Raw genomic sequence first — 23,161 nt, 5'->3', positions numbered from 1 at the left:
CACAGGGTCTGCCTTTGATCCACATATCTGTCTTGTGTGCAGCCTGTCACAGTGCGAGTGAACAGGGGAAGCCAAGTGCCAAAGGCCCTGTTTGGGGACAGGTTCATTGTGAATGTCCTGCCAACCATGCAGGCCTTTAGGAATTAGAGCACGGGTGGACTGTCAGGTCCGTGCCTAGCATGCTGACAGGTGGAAAGCACTGGAGAAGAATTGGCAGTTTGCATCTTTCAGGAGGCGAAGGCATGAAGTGCCTTATTCGCATTCTTTGGCGGGGGCGCTTTCTAGTTCTAAAAGACAAAAGTAGAAATAATAACAGTCCTAACAGAAAACTATAGTTTTACCCCCCTCTGACATTTTTTCTTTGAGTTCCAAATTCAAATTTGTCTTTTTTTTTTTTGATCTTAGAATAAAATTCCATGGCCATTTTGTAGAAAAATGTAATAAAATCACAGCTACACATTAGCTATACCAACTAATAGGAATATTTACTTTTTTGAGAAAACTCACTTGCCCTCCATCATTTCTCAGATCAGTTAGAGAAAGACAGACAGCTCTGCAGGAACAGCGCTATTGAAATAGTATTCACACCGTTCCACTAGACGGTTCACACACTTTCATTCCTGTTTTTTTTTTTTAAAAAAAACTTAGTTAAATTGCATGATTTATTAGCTCATGTTAGAGGATGAGAAAAGCGATTTGGAAAACCTATGCATTCTGTGTAAGACCAAGCCAGCTGTCTCTGAATAAAGACTTCTGGTCTTGTGCAAATTTTGCAAACTACTGAATTGCTAATAGGCTCTTTGTTGGATGTTCTTATACACTTAATAGACTCTACATCACTTGTAGAAAAAAAAGGTGGTGTTCTAAAGGCAGAAAAGGTAATGTCTATTTCATTAAACAAATTAGCAAAGTCAATAATGATATTTTCTTTGATGCTAACAGATTCTGCTACATGTCTATAACTATTAATCTGTAAAGGTATTTTATAACACAGTCTACTTCTAATTTTACTTTCTCTGAAACTAATTATCAAATATATTTATCTCCACGCATTCAGACCTTTTACAAATACACATCTCTCTGTATCACCTTTTAGAGCACAACCTTAATTCAGGCTTTCTACACTCTGTCTGGTTTATGGTGATATTAAACTCAGGCAATTTCATTTATTGAAATCAATCTGGGGAAAAACCCATTGGTCTATAATTTCAGATTATTTGACTGCTCAGTGGCAAATGATTAGGTAGCATAATCATTTACTGAGCCTCAATCTGCATTTTTTGAAATTCTTTTACATACGCTATGATAGAGGAGGGTAGATAAATGAGAGAAAAATAGCAGCAAGTACCAGACAACTGAGCCACTTTGCAACTCTTTAGTTACATATATAAGTTAAAATGCCTTCAGAGAGATTAGGAGAAGACTGACTACCAGAATCGTCCAAAATAGTTCATGTTTGTATATAGACACACACAGACACACACTCACACACACATACACACATTTCTTGTAATGAACTAATCAGGGATCTCCTCCCTAATTTAAGCTCAAGCTTGCAAAGAAGTCAATTGTTTTTTTCTTTTTCCTGACATTATTACATCAAAACAGTATCCAGGCATTAGACAGTATTTATTAGCTTGTAAGGCCAGAGATAATGATCCCATTCAATCAGAACACATGAATAATTCAATAGTTCCAACTTCACATAATTTCTGGCTCTACTCTTAAAACCAGAAAAAGAACCATTTGTATCATTTATTTATTTTTGGATACAATGGGTAAAAGATAAAGGAGGATTTGTTTTGTGTGTGTGTGTGTCTGTGTGTGTGTGTTTCCAAGAAAGAGAGCCTCTTGGCTCTTTCATTTCAAGTTGGTCAAAGACAATGCCAAAACAACATGTATATGTATGTAAATATGAAAAAGCATTATATTACAAGGGGCACATATAGCAATTACCTCTATGAATTATTTCTACATAAATTTGTTGAGGGTATTTTAATCACTGTGAATGGTTTTATATTATTTTACACACTACTGCTAGGAAACAATTATAGTTTCTGCAAGACCATTGAAGCTGCAATTTCAGAGGTCATTTCTGCAATGTGCAATTTGAAAAGTACATTTGAAAGAGGATGAACTGTTTTAAACACCAAGAAGGTGAAATAATTTAATCTTATGACAGAAAATGTTACTGTTTCTTATTTTCTGACAAGAACAATGAGAAACGACGGACAAGAGCACCAGTTTTGCCTCTATAGCAGCTCTGTCCTAAGAACTTTCTGCAATGTGTGGTATCAAGGTAGTCCAATATGGAAGTCATTAGCCACATGTAGCTATTGAGCACTTGAAATGTGGCTAATGCAACTGAAGAACTGAATTTTAATTCTTATTTACCTTTAATTAATTTAAATTTAAACAGCCACATGTGACTAGCGGCTCCCTGTCAGACAGCATAGCCCTTAAGTCCTCAAGGAGAATGGCTATTACATTACAAATACTAACAGGTAGATATTTATTATTAAGATATTTTAATCCTTCTTTTAAGTTTACCATTTCTGTTGAAATTCTCACTTTCTTATTACAGCCTATCCAGATATTTGTGATTAATCCATCATGTGCTTTATTTTGAGAGTTCATTTGACATTTTGTGAAGTCCTGTTCCAATTGCTGCTTTTGCTAAGATATACTATAATGAATGATGTATGATATAGCCATGAGAATGTATAAAGACAAGCAACAGATAAATTGGATGAGAGAACACTTTTATTTATATCTCAATGGCTTAACAATGTGATTGTATTAATAATTTAAAAGACTTTGGGAAGAAACTTTATTTGGGAAATGTTTTCTAAAAAATACCTGGTCTTCAAGAAGGCAATTAGCTTTTCTAGAAATATAAAATAGTTATACTTTAGGAATTGTAAAAGTGTTGATTGACGTTATTTTTTTTCATACCCTTGCAGTGGGTCTTTCCTATCCTACATCCTGAATATTATAAAGAAGAAGAGTAATCAGTAAAGTTAAAAGTTAAAGGACTCTTTTAAGTAAGGTTAATCGATATACCTCTCAGGTTTATTTAAAATTTGCAAACAGCTACCAGATGCCTTGTTGCAATCAGTTGTCCATAGAAGGAAGATCATTATCAAATTCCAAGATACAGATGCTTTGTTAACTTCCAAATACAGTCCAAGTGTGTGCTTGTGCATTCATTCTGGCCATTAATTAAAGGCCACTTGGAGAGACTTTAAGCTCTTAAACTGGATTAGTGAAAGTGATCAAAAGGACCAATTGAATTTTGTAAATTGAGTTTTACAAGATAGGGGGTGGACTTGGAAAAGAACTTCCTAAATCAGACATTATTGATTCCCTCATCACAGCCCTAAAATGAAGGTTGTCATTAAGAGGACTGGAGTAGAATCGTGGACTGAATGTTGATACTATCTGCACAGTAGATAAAACATGACATAACAACAATCAGTGGCAAAATTCCAAAAGCAGAATCCAATGATACTTCATGAGCTGGAAGTTCATTTTGACACTGAAAGTTGCTTTCCCTGTAATAGTGACTGATTTAGAACAAAATCTCATAGCTATTCTCAAGGGACACTAAAAATATTTTTGTAGGCCTACATTGATGAATTTCTGAATTGAGTAATTGGAATGTTGTTAGACACAAACATGATGCTTATATGGATTTTCTACCATTATTGTTGTTTTGCTATGAAGCCACTTTTTGGGTTTCCATTTTGTGTATGTTATTTCTAATCCTCACAAAACCATGCAGACTGTATATTCCTGTTTTATAAGTGAGCAAAAGGGTTCAAAGAGGTTAAATTTCTTTATGGTTTTATGGGCAGCAGATGCTCAAACTAAATCTTCAACCATTCAGATGAAAAGCCTTGTGTTCTTCAACACCATGTTATTTCTCTAATCTTCAATATAAGCACACAATATTTTAGTCTGTCTACAAAATATTAATTTACAAAAATGAATACGTATGATCTAGGTCATTTTTCTGGGAAGAAATGTTGTCTAAAATTAGGATTCTATATTATCTATGGAATCTGGTAATTGACTATTGCTACTCATTTCCAAGAAACATAGAATTCTCCAGTTAGGCTCAAAAAAAGTCTTTCTTTTTGTCAATACTTGTCTTCTAGTCATTCTATGTTGTTCGTTTTCTGATTCAACAGCAATGGTTATGATTTAGCTCAAAGCCCCTTCAAGAATTGAGTGTGTATAGGTTCCTCTCATGGGAGAAAAGATAAAGATAAAGATAAATATATATTTATACATATATGTAAGTAACAATATATATTTATATACAAAATAATACATATATAATATCTATTTATTTACATATGTATAAATATATAAATATACATATATGTATAAATGTATAAATATAAACATATATGAATATATATTTATGTATATATGTATACACACATATATATTCATATATGTGTGTATATATATATATAATTTTCCAGAGTTCAATGACCAAACACAGGTTTATCTAAAGTATACTAGGGAAGACAATACTATATATGAGTTCTTTATGAGAAGCAAGAGTGGTCAGTGTATAAGCATCCTAGAGTTGCCATAATAAATGGTAAAAAACTTGGTGACTTAAAACAACAGAAGTTAATTCTTATTCTGTCACTGTTCTGGAGGCCAGAATTCTGAAATTAAAGTGTCAGTATGGTTTCGCTCCCTCCAAAGGCTCTGAGGAAGTATCCTTCCTGGCTCCTCAGCTTCCGGTGGCTCCAGGCATTCCTTATGTCTGGATCACTCCAATCTCTGCCTCTGCTTCACATGGCTCATTTCAAGATTCTTAATTCAATTACATCTGCAAATATCTTTTCCAAATAAGGTCATATTAACAGTTTCCAGGGGTTAACAATATGGACATATTTTTCAGAGGCCATCATTCAACACACTACAGTCAATAAAGCCTATTTTCTTTTTTAATCTCATTGCCCCATGTAAGTGGTCCCGTCCTGAAAGTATTCCTCATTAAAATGTAATTAATTCATAACAATTTGCAAAAACAAAAAAGCAGAAAGGCAAACTGTAGATCTAAGTAGGAGGTAGTATGTTTAGTGGTAAATGATGCAGATCTGAATGTTGGACTGGCTGCTTGGGTTGCAATCTTACTCACAGGATCTGTGTCTGAGGACGGTTCGTGAACTTCTGTCTTCACTTTTTTCATGTGCACAACAAAATGACTATCCTCCTCATAGGGTTATTGTAAAGGTTAAATGAAAAAACTCAGACCAAGAATTTAGCATAGTGCTGGCCATGAAGTAAGTGCTAAGCAAGGCTAAACATCAGTACATGCTTCCCTGAAGCATTCCCTGAAGTTTCTTAGGCATAGTGTATTTATCTATCCATCCATCCATCTTTCATTGACCTATTTATTTGCTTGTTAGATTTACTAAAAATTATTATAAATAAGAACAAGCCACACTCCCAGAAATAAGAAGGCTTTCTTTCTTAGAAGTCATCTTCATGGACATTAACAAGTAAAATGACCTTTTTTTTTGGCCTATAGATATTCTAAATATCCATCCACTCACCATTTATTGAGCATTATTATTTCTGGCCTCAAGATAGAAACAAAATACCAAAAGATGATTTGGAAAATTTCAACTGTCAAATAATTTACATTCTATTCAGTGAGATAAATGAATTATATGGTACTTATAATAGAGTGTAATTGGTGATTTAAATGTAATACCAGACAGTGATGGGAACAGAAGGAAATGCAGGGAACATGCAGTTTAGAAGTGTGAGGGGAAAGGAAGATCAGAAGACCTTTTCTCAAATGACAGCCTATTACAGAGGAAAGAGCATAGATAGAGAAGCCTGGGAAAAGTCAGGAATGAATCCTATCTTTGCCACTAATGAGCTACTTTCTTTTCTTAAACTCTCAGCATCCTCATCTATAAGATTATATAATATCTATATCACTGAATTGTTGAGATTAATGAAATAATGCATATAAAACAATGTCTGGTACCCAGCTCAAGATAAGCACATATTAGCTATTTAGTTGTTGTTATAATCACTATTAGTCAATTTCCTAGTGCATGGAAGAAGTTTAAATAGTTTCTTTCCTTTTCCTGGATGGCAGTTCCCATTTCAGAACCATTTCACCAAGGAAGCCCTTTGTACCTGCACCACTTCTTTCTGCCTCATTTTTCTATAATCTATGATAGTAACATATATCTGTTGAAATAATCTCTTCTTCTCTATATTATAATAATCTCCCTGAAAATTGGAAAGATATTCTATTCATATGTGTTGTCCTAGTATATGATAAAATGTTCAGCAGTTAGTTAGTGAATGTTACTTGAACGAATACAATTTCAGGCACACCTTCTTGCTGCCCACTCCCCAAAATCTGATCGCTGTATTAATACCTTCTAAGAGAAAGGGAAATTCCATATACATAGCTTACATCAGAGCTTTAGTACAAGTCCCCTTTAGTGTAATTGTATTAGTTTTCTATTGCTATACACCAAATTATCACAAACTGAGTGACTTGAAACAACACATATTTCTTAACTGATATTTGATGTATGGCTTTGCTAGGTTCTTTTTTGTCCTGAAGTACCTATTAGTTGATCTATTATAGTAGAGCCATCTTAGAAAAATAATTCCTCATACTAGAAGAGTTATATTGTGTGTTATAAATTACTATTATGATACACTACACTTGATAGTTATTAATTTAGTGCCATCTGATTTACCATAATATTTAACCATTCTGTATTTGAAGAGAGACAAATAGAAGTTCATTTTCTTAGTTTCTGAGAAATGGCAAACACAATATGCTCTAGAATAATAATGAGAAGTTGGGAGTTACTGTATTTTCTGTATCAGAGTCTGTGATTAGATATGGTAGTTAAGTTTCTTAACTTTATTTTTATTAAAAATTAAATATTGACATTATTTTTATTAAAATATAATGATGGTTATAAAGCTAATCTGGGTTGTGATAGCTGCCTGTGTTATCACATAGACTGTCTACTTGATTTGGTCAATCTGGCTGTCTGAGTAAGTGGCCTCTTCCCTCATCACTGTCCCTTGCAGCTTTCTTTAACACCTGCAGGCTAATGAAAAAATACACTTTCCCAGCTTGAAGAGGGCATTGCTAGTAGTTGGGCTTTCTATATGGAACCTCTAAATCAGGGCTCCGTTCAAATGACTTCAGGAGCCAGAAAGATGGAGTTACAGAGTAAAAATTTATGATGTTCAATAATTGAGCTAAACACACACCTCATCCACAAGGAAAAATATTATTCATGCTCAGTGAATTATTCCTACTCAGCAATATTGGCCTAGTGATGTCCGTGAATCATGACTAGGGAAGCATCTATGACTTTTGTAGCTAAATTACCCAAGAAGAGATTAATTTTTAAAATGCTTAAGCTCCATTGGCCAGGCATGGTGGCTCATGCCTGTAATCGCAGCACTTTGGGAGGCTGAGTCGGGTGGATCACCTGAGGTCAGGAGTTTGAGACCAGCCTGGTCAACGTGGTGAAACCCCATCTCTACTAAAAATACAAAAATTAACCAGGTATGATGGCACATGCCTGTAATCTCAGCTACTCAGGAAGCTAAGGGAGAAGAATTGCTTGAACCCAGGAGGTGGAGGTTGCAGTGAGTCAAGATCCTGCCACTGCACTCCAGCCTGGGCAACAGAACGAGACTCTGTCTCAAAAATAAATAAATAAAATGCTTCAGCTCCATTGTTTTTCTTACACATTTTATATTTCATTAAGCAAATAAAATAATTTATCACTATATGCTAAGTTCATCAGTCATTCAATGATTATTTTCCAATAAATATTTTTAAATGCATAATGTAATTATATATAATTGTATATAATATATTGCCTATAAATACTTGAAAAAGGATGCCTGTAGCTAACTATTACCCCCATTCTGGAAATTTGGGCTTTTAGTAGAGGAAAGTTTTAAGTGGAATGAGTTTTGGAAGCTGCTGTGTCATTTTGACTATTTCGAGTGATGAAAAAAATGTCTGGGGTATCCTCCATTGTTCACTCAGTCATCACTGAGCACCTATTGTGTATAGAGCAGTGTTCTAGACATTGGAGATACAACAAAGTCCCTGACTTCATCAAGTCCATTAGTGAAATGGGGAATGATGGGCAGACAATAAACAATGTCAGATAGTGACAAATGCTATGTCAAAAAATAAAAATAAAAGTGAAGACAAAATATGAGGTTAAGAGCGTAATAATGGAGTAAGTTTAGGGTTACAGCAGTGGTTCTCAACTGGAGTGATTTTGCCCTCCAGGTGATATTTGACAATATCTGTAGACATTTTTGGTTGCCACAACTGGACAGATACTACTGATATCTAGTGGGTAGAGACCAGCAGTGCTGCCGAAGATTCTACAAGGCACAGTATAGCCCTGTCCCCCACAACAAAGAATTATTTGGGCCAAAATGTACAGAAGCTAGAAACATTGACTTAGAAGTAGAGAGAGGGTACAATAGGCAGAATCTCCAAAGTCTTGCGAGAGTGGAACATTCACATTACTTGGAGAACAGAGAGGGCAGCAAGAATGAAAGCTCCAAACTAGGGTGTGACTGGTATGATTAAAGAAAAGATTCTCTTTTTAAGATATTTTAAATGACATCTTTCCAGTCCCTGCGAATACTTGCAAGCCTAAGGCATAAAAACAGGTAAAAACTTACTACCATACATTGTAAAACATAAAACTTGTAAATTAAGCTAACAAATTGTTAGGTAAAATATGTTCTGTTCCTCTACCTTAAAATTCACACAGGTCAAATTAAAAATATATAGAGCTGTGGTTTTCATAAGATGGAAATTTAGCAAAATACCTAATTATATTATTACTGTGCATATTGGGATAGCCTATTGGGGAGACTGAAACAAAGAAGTGACTCATAAATTGTTACATATTTTTAAATAATAATTTTTAACCTGTGATTCAGCAAAGCCATTAATCATGTTATAATAATTTTTTATATAATTTGCATTCTATGGACACAATTGCTTATTACAAAATCCTTCTTGAGTAAATGTAGATTTTAAATAGTCTTCAATATGGGGAAATTTCATTCTGCTGAAGAAATAGAAACTGAAATAGTCAATAAAATTATTAAAGCCACATTTATGTTTGAAAATAAATGTTGACTTTTACCTGTCATATTAAAAATTATAGTTAAGTTACATATGATGAATTATCATTGTCACAGAAATATTTCAAAAGAATTTTGCTATGGTCTGAATGTTTGTGTTCCTCCAAAATTCATATGCTGAAATCCAACTCCCAAGGTAACAAATACTATTAAGAGATGGGGCCTTTGGGAAGTGATTAAGTTATAAAGATAGAACTTCGAATAATGTGATTAGTGTACTTCTAAAAGAGACCCCAGAGAACTTGTTTACCCTTTTACCATGGGAAGACTGCAAGAAAGTGGCATTCATTAACCAGAAAGTGGGCCCTAGACACCACATCTGTTGATGCCTTAATCTTATACATCTCACTATGTTGACCAGGATGGCCTTGATCTCTTAACCTTCACGAGGGTCTTTAAAAGTGGAAGAGGGGCTGGGCACGGTGGCTTACGCCTGTAATCCCAACACTTTGGGAGGCCGAGGCGGGCGGATCACGAGGGCAGCAGATAGAGACCATCCTGGCTAACACGGTGAAACCCTGTCTCTACTAAAAATACAAAAAAATTAGCCGGGCGTGGTGGCGGGCACCTGTAGTCCCAGCTACTCGGGAGGCTGAGGCAGGAGAATGGCATGAACCAGGGAGGTGGAGCTGGCAGTGAGATGAGATCGTGCCACTGCACTCCGGCATGGGCGAAAGAGGGAGACTTTGTCTCAAAAAAAAAAAAAAAAAAAAAGTGGAAGAGGAAGCTAGAAAAGAGCATCAGAGGGAAATGTGACTATGGAGGAATGGTTAGAGAGATGAAACGTTGCTGGCTTTGAAGGATGTGGGCCATAAGCCCAGGAACATGGTTGTATGCTAAGAGTTGGAAAGGTTAAAAAAAAAGAAAAGGATTCTCCCCTAGAACCTCCAGAAAGAAACAAGATTTGTTGATATTGTGATTTTAGTCCTATGTCAGACTTCAAACCCACATAACTAAAGCAACATTGGAAAACCTCAGAAATGTTAGGCCAAACCAGAGAAGTCATACACAAAATAATTGTATTATTCCACTTTATTGCTATATCAACGATAACACACTTTATATAAAATAATACAATGGAATAATACGAGTACAACATGGGATATTTTGTGCTTTATACATCAGAAAATATAGTGGAATAGTATTTCATTATATGAACATACCACAATTTCTCCTTTAGATGGAAATGTGGACTGTTTTCAGGTTTTAGTTAGTATTCATAAACCATGCTCTTAAACATACTTTTTCCTTTGTGTTTTTGATACTCAGGACTCCCTTGAATGAAGCCTGAGTCTGTGGCCCCTCTAAACTAGAATTCTTCCTAATTATGTACCACCTCCCTAAAAATACCTTTATTGTTTAACATTGTGATACTAAATTCAAACTTTTCTTTCTTTATTGCAGCAACTTAGAACACTGATATTAAAACTATTGCCTATTAATAACAATGATAGCAGCAATAAATCACCATTATACAGTTACAGATAATCTCTTTTGATTCTTGTAAAAATACTCTGAAGAAGTCCAGAGATGTAAAATGTCTTTCCTAAGATACTATGGCAAGTGGAACTAGAACCTGAATCCAGGTGAGACTTTTGACTCAAATCCCTTGCATTCATTTGCTTCATACCTTCATTAATCTCTTCTTTCATTTATTCATATAGTTACTGAATGCTTATGACATGTGAGATGCTGTGCTACCACTTCTTATAATAGCATATTGTATATTTATGTAATCATGCATGGTAATGTCATATGGCATATTCTGTTTTTCTATTTGCTGACTATAATAGAGAAAGACCAACATTTTGTGAGGTCCCAAATGGGAACTCACTCAATTTTCAGAAATGTGCATACCTTAGACAATAAAAAAGAACAGAATAGAAATTCATCGTACCCTTGCCCATGTACAGAGAGTTAATTAGCTCTTTAACCTTTATCACATGACTTACTTGTGTTGTTTCACATATAAGATAATAGAAATGTATACTTTCCCTTCTAATAAAAATAGCAATATTTGACTAGCTTATTTCTTTGACCTGATGTAAATAATGGAACCCCTGATGCCTAGTCTAAATTTGAATCATTTTAATTATCTACCAGTAAATTATTATTATTCAGGTTATTCATAATAGTATTTCCTAAACTTATTTGATGTTAAACTTAAAATAATCATGAATTTCCCAAAGAGCAAAGACTCATAAACTCTAACGCCTTTTTGCATAAAGGAATAAGCAAAAAGGTGTTTCACAAAAAAAAGTTTCATATGTTGACACTAGCTTTAATTTAAATGTTCAATATGCAGTAAGCACCAGATATATCACAAATACACAATATGGATCAATAGTCATTTAAAAGATGATATACAATGAGATGGTTATTGGACTATACTGCCTGTGTGTAACTGGGCAGTTTGAATGCCAAGCTTCATACATTTCTCATGCAATTTTCCAGGTTTCTCTACGGTGGCACATCTCAGGGATTTTTTGCATAAATAACCACCTAAATACATGTAATTTTTTGAGCCCATCTATATAACACTCATTTTGGTGTTGGTTTTTTTTTTTTTTTTTTTTTAAGAAAAATAATGTTACTAGTATCAGGTTCCCTTGCCGTTTTGTTGGTTTGTTTTTCCAGAACACATATTGATCCCATAGAAAGTTGTTTGAGAGAAGCTAGTCTTGCTTTTTTCTCTTTGCTAGTTCTAGTCACAACGCTGAGGCAGCGAGGTTTTGTCAATGTAGAGTTTCTGTGTGGCTGTGTTTATCTCTGGCTGCATTCCAAAAGGAAACACAAATAATGTCTGCATAATCACTTCCTTTGTTCCTTTTCACTAGCCTGTATCATTGACAGTATTCTGTGGATGGAGTTACAAATGACAGTATCATAACATCATGCCAACTTTTAAGCATTTATACACCAGATTTCTTTTTTTTTTTTTAATGTGTCACAGTTGGGCACACAAATACAAAGACTGGATTCCCACATACAAAGTGAATAGAAGAAATTCTTTGATAGTGTGGAGCCTTTAAACAGAAAAGGAGAAAATGTGTACTTGGATAATTGAGCTCATCTTTATCAATGAAATTTGCCTCAACATTTAACTTCCTCTCTACTGTCTAACATCTGCTTGCTTGCTTCTCTTCTTAGACTTCCTCTCTTGATGACCAAGATCAGATTATCTATATCTCCACTGTGCTCCCTAATACAGTCCAAGTTTCAAATCATATCACTTTTCTCTCACTGTAAAGTGATTTTGTGTTTGTTTTTCTATATTTCCTAGCAGACTGTAAAATCCCTTTGGACAGAGACTATTTCTCTGGTTCACTGTTGTATTATCAGTGCCTAGCATGGTATTTTGTATGAGAATATCTGTATCTGTCTCTGTCTCTCTCTGTATATTCAGAGGGACACAGACTGAATATTAACAATGATGAGGACATAATCGTTTTATTTCAATTCTGGTGTTGATTGTATTGAAGAACACAATGTCAATGACATTCTGATGCCTTTATTATATACTATACATTGGATTGACACGAATATTAGATTGGCTGAATATTTCAGCAATCAATTTTCCTAAAATGACTACTGAAAAATATTGGCTCAGTTAGATCTTGATTGTATAGTTGCTTTGTTGAAGTATTTTTTTTTTCCTTTTCTCCCTTCCCTCCTTCCCTCCTTCCTTCCTTTTTGTGGTTGAGATCCTGTTCAGGAAAACATTTTGTCTATCACACAGTTAAGTTCTGGAAATCACTGGTAAGTTCGAATTCTATGTAGTGGTTGTTCTTGTTGTTGACTTTAAATAGGCTTGTACCTTGTGGCTACTATTATGAAATACAATTGTAATTTTTTTTAGTTTTAAGTTTTTTCAGGTAAACTTTTGAGTATCTTAGACTCTTGGACACTTCTCTTTGAGTAGAGCTCACAATTCTATATTGTAGGTGACAGGTCCCTGAAGTGAGTTTAAAATGAAGTAGTCTACCAGAGGAAAAGTGAAAAAGACTTGATAACCCATGGTTCAAGACTCTTCAGGGTCCTCTAGAGAAAAGAACCAATAGAATGGATAGGTAGATAGACCACGAGTGAGACACACACACACACACACACACACACACAGAGAGAGAGAGAGAGAGAGAGAGAAAGATTTTAAGGAAATGGCTTCAATAATTGTGAAGGCAGGTAAGTCCAAAATACGTGGGTGGGCTGGCAGACTGGAGAGTCAGGAAAAGGTTGATTCTGCAGTTTGAGTCTGAAGGCAGTCAGCTGGTGAATTCCTTTTTCTTTGTGAGAAATCTGTCTTTATTAAGACCTTCCACCCACATTATGGAGGATACTTTAATTTACTTAAACTCTGTTGATTTAAATGTTAAACTCATCTAAAATGTACCTTCATGGAAATATCTAGAAAAATGTTTAATCAAGTATGTGGACACTATGTGCTAGCCAAACTGATTGACACATAAAATTAACCATCACAGTCCATATAATACATCTCTTTTCTTTCCCCATATCTAACAGACATCAACTGTTTAGAAGAGCACAGCTATTGTGATAATCCTAGTTGAGATCTCTTCTACCAGAGCAAGGAGTATTTAGTAATCAAGAGCCAGCAAACAGGATCAATCATTTTTGCCATTAAATTTAGAATAGGCTATGCCATTGACTTGTGTGGCTTTAGATGTCCATTTAAACGATTCTAAAATAGTATGCATTAGTTTCCTCATTGTCAAGAATAACTATACAATCACACAAATGTAGAATGTAGCATACACATTGTAGAATACAATCATTTCTATTGCCTTGTTATTTCTGTGATAAATGCAGAGAATCTGATATTGAATATTGGAAATGGAACCCCAGAGGCTAGAAGCTGGCTCTAAATTTAGAGTATAAGATCTAATTGGGTTCTAAATTTGACAAAATGATTGTTCCTAGTTCCCAGTCAATGATAAGTACTAGAAGAAACATAAACTACATACGTACCACATTTTCTTTTACATTTGTAAGTACACCAATTGCTTTTTATCCATGTTTGAATTTTTCCACAAGGCACAATCAAGAATGCTTGTAAAAACATTTGTCTACATGGGAAAGGGAAGCTCCATATTTTGGCCATGTGCAAAGACAGGTAGCCATCTGGAAGGGGTCTGTTTCTGTGTGTCCAAGATGTGAATGGCCTTTTCTGATAATAAACAAAGTGTCCAAAGAACTTGTCAAGGGGTTTGTCATAAGGTAGACAAGTGCTCACAATCCCACACAAGAAAGATACTATGCAGCAGAGTCTGTTCTCTATTTGATGCGTGCAAGTTCCATTATAGCTAATGGGAATTACATGTGCATTTTCAGGAAGCACTATACTGTGTGAACTTCAGAGGAAAAGAAAACATAGGCATGAGATTCTAAAAGAAAGAAAGAAGGAAAAATAACAGGAAATAAAAGAAACCAAAATCAGTTTGCTCCTGTAGTCCTGTAATGATAATAGAAACTGTGGAGGCTGAAAATGAAAGTGCGCACTTTTTAAAGAAACTATAGTTATGTGCCCTCCCAACTATGTGTAAGCCCAGATTCACAAGAGTATATTTGGCAACTGGTACTTTAGCTATTCATTTGCTTCCATAAAATAGTAGGTAGATTGCATGGGGGTGTTGACTTCATTTTTCTCTTTTTAGTTATCTATTTTAAATGATTTTAAAATATTATAATTATAAATTCTGGAATTAATGTAACTGTATAAATATAAACTTCCTTTTACATAGACCAGAAAATACAGGCTATGGAAAGCACTTATGTGTCGAAATATACTTCAAATATTAATAGTTGTGTAGATAGTATCAGAATATATTTAAAATTTCATTTCTAGGCAATAGTTGATATAAATATAAATTATTTTTTGTTTAAACAGGTAACATCAAAAGCACAAATAAGAATGGTGCTTCTTTGAAGTACATAAAATGTTTGGAAAGTGTAAATATTTTGAATTCTTGCCACATAGCTAAGTATGAATGCCTAGCATGGATCAAAATCTTCCAAAGAAATCTTGGCAGGAAAACACAAACCATACACACACAGAAAATATCTAGTCAGTCCCATGAAAGGAAATAAACAGACTACAAATAGAAATTGTTTTATTTCCAAGTCAATTCATTTTGGCAAACTACATGGTAATATAGTGTCTTTTCTATGGTGATGAAAGAATAGTTTTAAGTGTAAGTCATGAATAGGCCTGTTACAAATGATTAACATTTGCCACATGATAGTTTATATTCATAATAGAAATAGATACAGTTTTATGCAATATAATTTAATCAAATGCCATAAGAATTTTCTAGGTTTTTTTTTTTTTAACTGACCAACATTCAATTATCCCTGTGTGTGGTTTCTGTGCACAAAGGAGAGAGTTTCTCTTTTACATTGCTGCCATGATCCCTGGGGCTGTAAGAATTATTAAGATCACAGCCACTACTTAGATTTGCATGAGCAATTAAAAATTCCGGAACTTATCTAGTCCCACTGGATGGATTTTCTAACATTTTATTATTAAAGTTGATAAAGATAATTATGATGATGGCATTTATTAAGGGTCTACTCTATGCTCCACATACATAGCTGTTCCTTCACACAATAATCATGATATATACTTACAGCAAAATGCCTATTACAGATGAGGAAACTGGGCTCAGAAAAGCTAAATAACTTTTCCAAGATTTCACAGCTAACAAGTGTCTGAATGACTAAGATCAGATGTCTATGACCTAAAGCTTGTGTTTTTGTCCATTTACTATGCTATCTTTATGTGGCTAAATGTTTATCTTATACTCACGAATTAACTGACTATATCTATTAGAGGAGATCAAACAAAAATTTAATATGCCATAACAAATAATTTTTATTTAAAAAAGAAAAAAGATATTTCTCATATAACTTAGTTCACAGCATAACTTTTTAATTTTAATATAATCCAAGTAGAGTAAAACCACTATCACGTTTTTGTTATATTTTAAAATGTAATATAATGACTACAATTTTGTTGCAGGTAAAATGCACATTGTATCAAATATACATGTGTTATGCAAGTGTGTCTTGATAAAAAATGCTTCAGCATATTTATTTAAATTCTGAAACTGGAGGATGTCTGTTAAATTTGGACATTAAAGAGCGTCAAAGTACTAAGTTATTTTTGTTTATCTAAGCCATTGTCTAAATCCATAACTAGAAATGAACAATGTGTCAGTATTAAGGTTCTGAGGCATCGGTTTCCTAACCAAACATTCCATATTTTAGAGTTCCATCCAAATGCATAAATATTAGTAGCTTTTGCTAGCAGAATAGATGCTAGATGCTTAAACTTTTTATATCCTCCCACGAAGTTTTTGAAATAGAAAAGAAAACTTCCTTCTGTTCGACTCAAATTGGGTTTCCAGATGTCCAGGGTCAAAGGTTGGAAACGAAAGTTTTGAGTTTTGGCCTACTCTAACCAGAAGGCATGCCCGAATGTGCGAGAGCTTCCCCAGAGGGCATCTTTTTGTAGTTTTTATGTTTTCTCTGGTCTCTCCTGCTAAGAAGTCCATACCCCACTGCTGACTTACGCCGTTCTGATTCCACTTTGTAAGTGGTCTAAGCCTCTTGGATTTACTCTTTAGCAATTGACTATTTTGAACCATTAAAGTGCTTGCTATAAATGCATAAATTCAGAAAGCTTATAATTATCTTCTTCCTGAGTAGGATGTGTCAGGTTCTATTTGGTAACATTTGATGTTCTCTCTTTTTGTCAGCTACCAGTATGAGATGAGAGATAGGGGGTAAATTAACAAAATACAGAGACATCAATAACTTGATTTTATTTTGCTCTGCTGAATGGTTGATCTTTAACCATCGCTTTGTATTTTAAGAATTATTTTTTGCAGGCCATTTTTATTAAGAAAATATTCTAGAAATTGAAAATTTTACTAGAAAATATTTAAAATGAAGTATCTCAAAGGCATGAATTATGATGCCAACTTGAAATACCATGTTATCAAAAATAAACCTAGAGCAACATCTGAAACTTTTATTTGTTTTTCTTAATTGTTTATGAAATTTATGAAATGCACTAAATAGTTTGTCATATTATAGGAAGTAAGAACAAATACACCTTGAGCACCTATTAAGGCAGTGTCTAGCACAGAGCATGAACAATATCAACAAAAATGGTCTCTTCTGTTCTATTATGATTAAGTTGAATTATAACACATGCTCTCCTTTTTCCATAGCTTATTGTAAGTTCTGAGCTTTTTATGTGGATTTTAAAACTATGGGAATCTCATGAAACAGTCTGTAAAGCTGTCTGTCTAACTAATACTTCACAGCCCTATAGTGAGGAGGCCACAGAGGAGAGTCAAAGAAGACGAGAGACACAGGATATGAGGAAGCAGGAATAACAGTAATAAAATATTAGTATATATGCTTGAAATAACCTATTATCTATAATCAATGTGGGAGAATATAACATAAGAATAATGCAATGCAAGTGTAAGCACAGTTATGCACTTGGGTTCTGTTCGCAAATCTCAGACATTCCATTCCCACTAATATAAATATGCCCATATTCAAAAGGAGAGTCAGAGGACAGACTTCTAACAAGATCTGCTCACATCTTTCAAAATCTGTATTTAATCAAGGGCAACTATTCCTTGCTCTAAGAATTTGTTGCACCCATTAAGTTTTGTATTTGAGAAACATGAGATTATAAAATTGCATTTCCCAAATACAGTGAATAAATAATAAAGTGTGTTACTATTTTATTATCAATTATTAAGTTCTATACATAACCTTATAATATAGAATTCTACTTTTTAAAAAGTTATGACCTACACTTGGTTGCTTTGAATAATGTATCAAACTATTTACATAAAAAGAAATGTACTGTTTGTAAACTGTTCAACTTTAGTATTCAATGGAGTGATTGAGGGGTAAATCTTAAAATTCAGATTGCATGGCCATTTAAATCCTGGCTGTCTCCATCTGGCTAGGTACTTTATTCATCTATGTTAGTGTTTCTTTATCTGTAACTGTCTCATAGGTTTATTATGAGGAATAAAAGATGTGGTATATATAAAGCATTTAGAATAGAGCCTAAACTCATAGCTATTAGTATTAATCAGAAAGTGAACTCCATGGGAACAGGGATTTTTGTGTCTTATTTGTTCACTGATGTATTCCAAATACCCAAGAGAGTGATTTCCAAATAAATAAATACATCTACCAATTTAAAGAATAATTTTAAATTATACTTTTATGATAAAATATGACAATTTATATCACTTAATATCAGCAGAGAGAAGAAATAAAATTATATTCAAATATAAAGAAAATATGCAGAGAAAATTGGAATTGGATTCACTTATTAAAAACTACTAATTTTTTATTTTTTATTTTATATCATTGTAGCCAATTAATGTAGCTTACAGAGTAGTTATTTTTGGGAATGTTCTGAGATTTCTATGTAATCTAAAAGGTGTTCCATTTTTTTATAATGTTCAATGTGTGTTTGACAAGAACACATTTTCTATTTGCAGGATAGAATATTGTAAGATGTATAGTATATCAAACTCACCTGTGTTGTTAAACTCTTCTAATTTGTGTCTGCTTGATTTAGTATGTTTTCAAAAGACACAGCTAAGAAAAAAAATGACACATAGTAATACAAGAAAATATGGTGAGGGAAAATGTATAACAAGTAACTCTAATTAAAATAAAAATTATATAGCGACATTATTTATTAGATAAAACAGAATATAAGGGGAAAATCATTGATAGGGACAAAGAGTAGGATCCCGTACTGATAAGGGAAGCAATTTGTAAGATATTATGTTAATTATAAACTTCTATGTACTTAATACTTTAGGTTTAAATATATAAAGTAAAATATGACTAATTTGAAATGAGATTTTATCAATCCAGCCTCAGTAGTGTATTTTAACATACACTACTGTATAGAAATTGACAAAATCAAGCAGACACAATCAGAAAAGTTTAACATAGGTGAGTTTGATATAATACATATCTTACAGTTTTTCATCCCACATATTGAAAATGCATTCCTGTCAAGAAGACATGGAACATTACAAAAACAGAACACCTTTCGACCATGTAGAAATATCAGAAAATTTCCAAAAATAACTACTCTGTAGGCTACATTAATTTACTATAATGATGTAAAATAAATAAGAAATAAAAAATGAAACCACAGCAAACCTTCCCTTCCCTTAATCTTAGAAACATAAGACTCTCCTAAAACTACTTGAAAATAAATGTATTTACATATAGAAGACAGAAGAAAAAGACAAACAAACAAATAACTCTAGAGAAATCCAAAATAAATAAAAGAGGGAAAGAGAAAGAAAAACAGCAGAAATTAATAACAAGCACAACAATAAGAAATGCTCAGAATAAAAGTAGGTTCCTTAAAAAAAATAAAACAATGTTAAAATTCAGGCAAGATCACTCAAGAGAATAACAACAAAGGCACATATAAATGATATTAGGAACAAAAATGAAGGTATAATTGCAAATGGAATCTAGATTTTTAAAAAGCTATAAAATCATGGTCAATAACTTTATGACTATAAATTGGAAACTTAGATCAATGGATTATTTTATAGATAACCATAAATTTCTAAAATTGAATCAAGAAGAAATAGAAAAACCAGAGTATATCAATAACCAACAGATAATAGAATTAATAATTATAATCTCCTCCCAAAGAAGATACCATGGTCAGACACATTTTATGGACAACTTATGGGATGTATCTGAAGAAAAAAGATCACCTCTTTCCAGTCCAATCCTAAAGAAAGCATAAATGAAGGTGAACAAAACACAGGAAGGTCACTTGCTCAATGCCCTCTCATTTTCTTCTTTATCTTTCTAAAATTCAGTGTGGTAAAGTCTTAGGGGAAATAATATTGAGACTGAGAATATGCTAATAAAGTAACTCCCCATTTCCACCATGGATTTCTAAAATAAGCCACAAACATGAATGTAGCCATGCAGTGTAGATCGAATAACTCAATTCTTCAATAACTCACTCTCTTTTGGAAATCTTCATTCTGAAAGAATGGAGAGACCTGGCTTTTCCACAGGATTTCCTCTAAAAAGAAAGATACCCGACTCTATAGACCAAAAGTCATCTCTGTGTCTCTGCCACAAATTCCCAATCTTAACCATACACCCTCCTCTTACACTTGATAGGGAAAAGAGAGCCACCAGAATTACCTGTGACTGCCCACCCTTCAATTTCCAATAGTACACACACACATACACACACACACACATATATATATATAGAGAGAGAGAGAGAGAGAGAAAACACATATTCTCTATCCCTCGTTTCCTCAAAGAAAGACCCAAGTCCAGGTTCATTGCATTATGTGCCCATTATGGCTTTTCAACATCTTTAATGTCTTTCTTTTATTCTGAGCCTTTTCCTCATCCTCCACCATAGAGTAAAAATAAAACAGACATAAAACAGCTCTATTAGCTTTATATTGCTGCATAAAAATTACTACGAACTCAGCAGCTTAAACCAAATGCAAATTCATATCTGACCATTGATGTGGATCCGGAGTCTCACATGGTGTGGTGAGGTTCTCTGCTCAGGGTCTCTCATGACTGAAATCAAGTTGTCAGCCAAGGTTGCCATCTCATGTGAGCCTCAGGATTCTCTTCCAAGCTTATTCAGGTTGTTGGGAACATTTAGTTCTTTGAAGTTGTAGTATTGAGGTCCCTGCTTTCTTGTTGGCCGATGACTAGAGGCTGTTCCTAGAGGCTGCCTCCAGGTCCTTGCTGTGTGACCTCTCCACAGGTCATTCACAGCATGGATGTTTGATTTTTTTTCCAGGCAAGTTGAAAGTCATCTCTCCGACTTTCTGTTTGGAGGCCAGCTGGAGAAACCGTGCATCTAAAAGGCTTCCCTGATTAGGTCAGACCCACCCAAGATAATCTTGTTACCATATAAAGTACCATGTATCATAATCATGAGAGCACCATATCATTGTATTGACTGTCTCTATTCACACTTGAAAAGCAGGGGATTATGCAAGTGTGAGGCTTATTGGGGATCATCTTAGAATTCTGCCTTCCACAACACCCAAATCAAATAGAAACAAAACAAAACAGCCTTTATTTGTAACTCCCTTTCTTATTTCTCTTCACTGCTACACTTGAGATAATACTACATTTACTGATTTCTATACTTTCTCAACCCTTATTCCAAAATATAATTTCCTTTAAAACTATTCTATACCTATCCAATTGCTCATTAGCCATCTCCATTCAGAACATCTTTAAAAACATTATGTCCAAATAGAAATTTCTCATTTATCCCCTTCCTTTCATTTCTTTTAATTTTTTCAGTATAATAGCCCAATCAAATATCTTTTCTTCCAAAATAAAATTCTGAAATTATACTTGATTCTGTCTACTCCCTTATTTCCCACAGAAGGTAGTAATTAAGTCTTGCAAATCTTACTTAGAAATGTGAACGCTGGTCCCTTTCCAAGAGGTCCAGCCATTATTTTCACTCAGTTTCTCTTTAGGATATGGGCAGCCTCCTCCTTGCTTATCCTGCCATCTGCAGTCACTTATCTCTGTCTCTCAGCAACACTGTTCTTCTCCACTGTCTCCCTAAAGATAGAAATGTCCAACAAACGAATTGAGGAGCCTTTCAAAATTCTAGCACAACGTTTTTGAAGACTTAATCCTCAGTAACTTTGTGACTTTTGGAGATGATCATTGGTATTTTAAAACCATAAAATGGTTAGCGTTTGGGAATTTTTAAGTTATTAAAAAGTAAATCCAACTTCGTTTGTGAACAGCTACAGTTTTCTCTTGGATATGCCATTTACACTGCAGAAATGTTTTCTAACTAAGGAAACCCTGGCATGGTGAAGTACTAAACATTACTGAATAATGTTCTGTAAACCCTCAGGCCATCTGCAGGCTTAAAATGGGTTTGTATCTCATATCTTTGCTTTCGAAGTCCTCCAGTGACTTTACATATATTTTTCTGGTAATTTAGATATCATTGAACTGGAGATTCCATAGTGAAAACCGTTAATACTCTTGAAGAAAAATTAAAAAATAACAGTTTGATTCACTAGAAAAGTCTTTTTTCTCTTGCTTTTCCTACACACTAAATCTAAAAATCTAATCTTTGCTAAAAGAATTGAGATTTGTGTCCATTATGGTTTTTCAACATCTAAATAAAAGTTTTTATGTTTGCTTCTGGAATGAAAATGCAAAATGACCTAAAATACTTTTAAAATATTCAAATTTTCCAACTGTGCCTAACATGACACGTTTTAAACTTAAAAGAAAGTGATTTATTCAATAAAACAAGTTGTGTGCTTTTGAGCAATGGCTCAAAGCTCCTTTTGCCTGTCTGTGCTTCCCATGCCTGTCCATATTTTAAGTCACTGAGTGTCTTATTTTCATTTGGAGGCTTGGATAGATTTTCTTCCAATTTGTAGTCTTTAATCACTTCAGTCTTTTTTTTGTGATTTTGTTTTGTTTTGTTTTTTAGAGACAGGGTCTCTTTCTTTTGGCCACACTGGGATCCAGTGACATGATCATGGCTCATGTAACTTCAGACTCCTGGGTTCAAGTGATCTTCCCTCCTGAGTAGTTAGGCCTACAGAGCACACTACCACATCTGGCTAGTTTTTCTTATTTTTTGTAGAGACAGGGTCTCACTATGTTGTCCAGGCTGGTCTCAAACTCCTGGCCTAAAGCAAACCTCCTGACTTGGCCTCCCAAAGTACTGGCATTACAAGCATGAGCCTCTGTGCCTGGCCAGTCACCTCAGTTTTAATACTGTTTTTCTTAAGAGATAGCTAAAAGATTTCCTTTAAAAGTCATCAATATATAGATTCTGAGAATGTAATGTGTGAAAAAATTTCCTGTTGAAGTAGAG

The 23,161-nt window shown here is 34.0% G+C and overlaps 1 long non-coding RNA gene across 5 annotated transcripts in view; it reads right to left on the bottom strand.

Annotated features, from left to right (window-relative positions):
* Window positions 1-23,161, bottom strand: part of LOC129465662 (uncharacterized) — a 133,374-nt gene that overhangs the window by 35,267 nt on the left and 74,946 nt on the right. For 2 of the 5 annotated variants that reach the window (XR_010116774.1, XR_010116776.1), the window contains one exon: window positions 18,803-18,864. The exons of 2 other annotated variants lie outside the window; for them this stretch is intronic. This is a non-coding gene — a long non-coding RNA (uncharacterized lncRNA). Of the gene's footprint in view, window positions 1-18,802; window positions 18,865-21,751; window positions 21,874-23,161 lie in introns of those variants that run through there. One more of the 5 variants, XR_010116778.1, reaches the window with a different exon arrangement.

The sequence above is a fragment of the Symphalangus syndactylus genome, chromosome 17 (assembly GCF_028878055.3).
Source record: "Symphalangus syndactylus isolate Jambi chromosome 17, NHGRI_mSymSyn1-v2.1_pri, whole genome shotgun sequence".
NCBI classification, from domain to species: domain Eukaryota; kingdom Metazoa; phylum Chordata; class Mammalia; order Primates; family Hylobatidae; genus Symphalangus; species Symphalangus syndactylus.
This window is presented reverse-complemented; position numbering and strand designations above follow the sequence as displayed.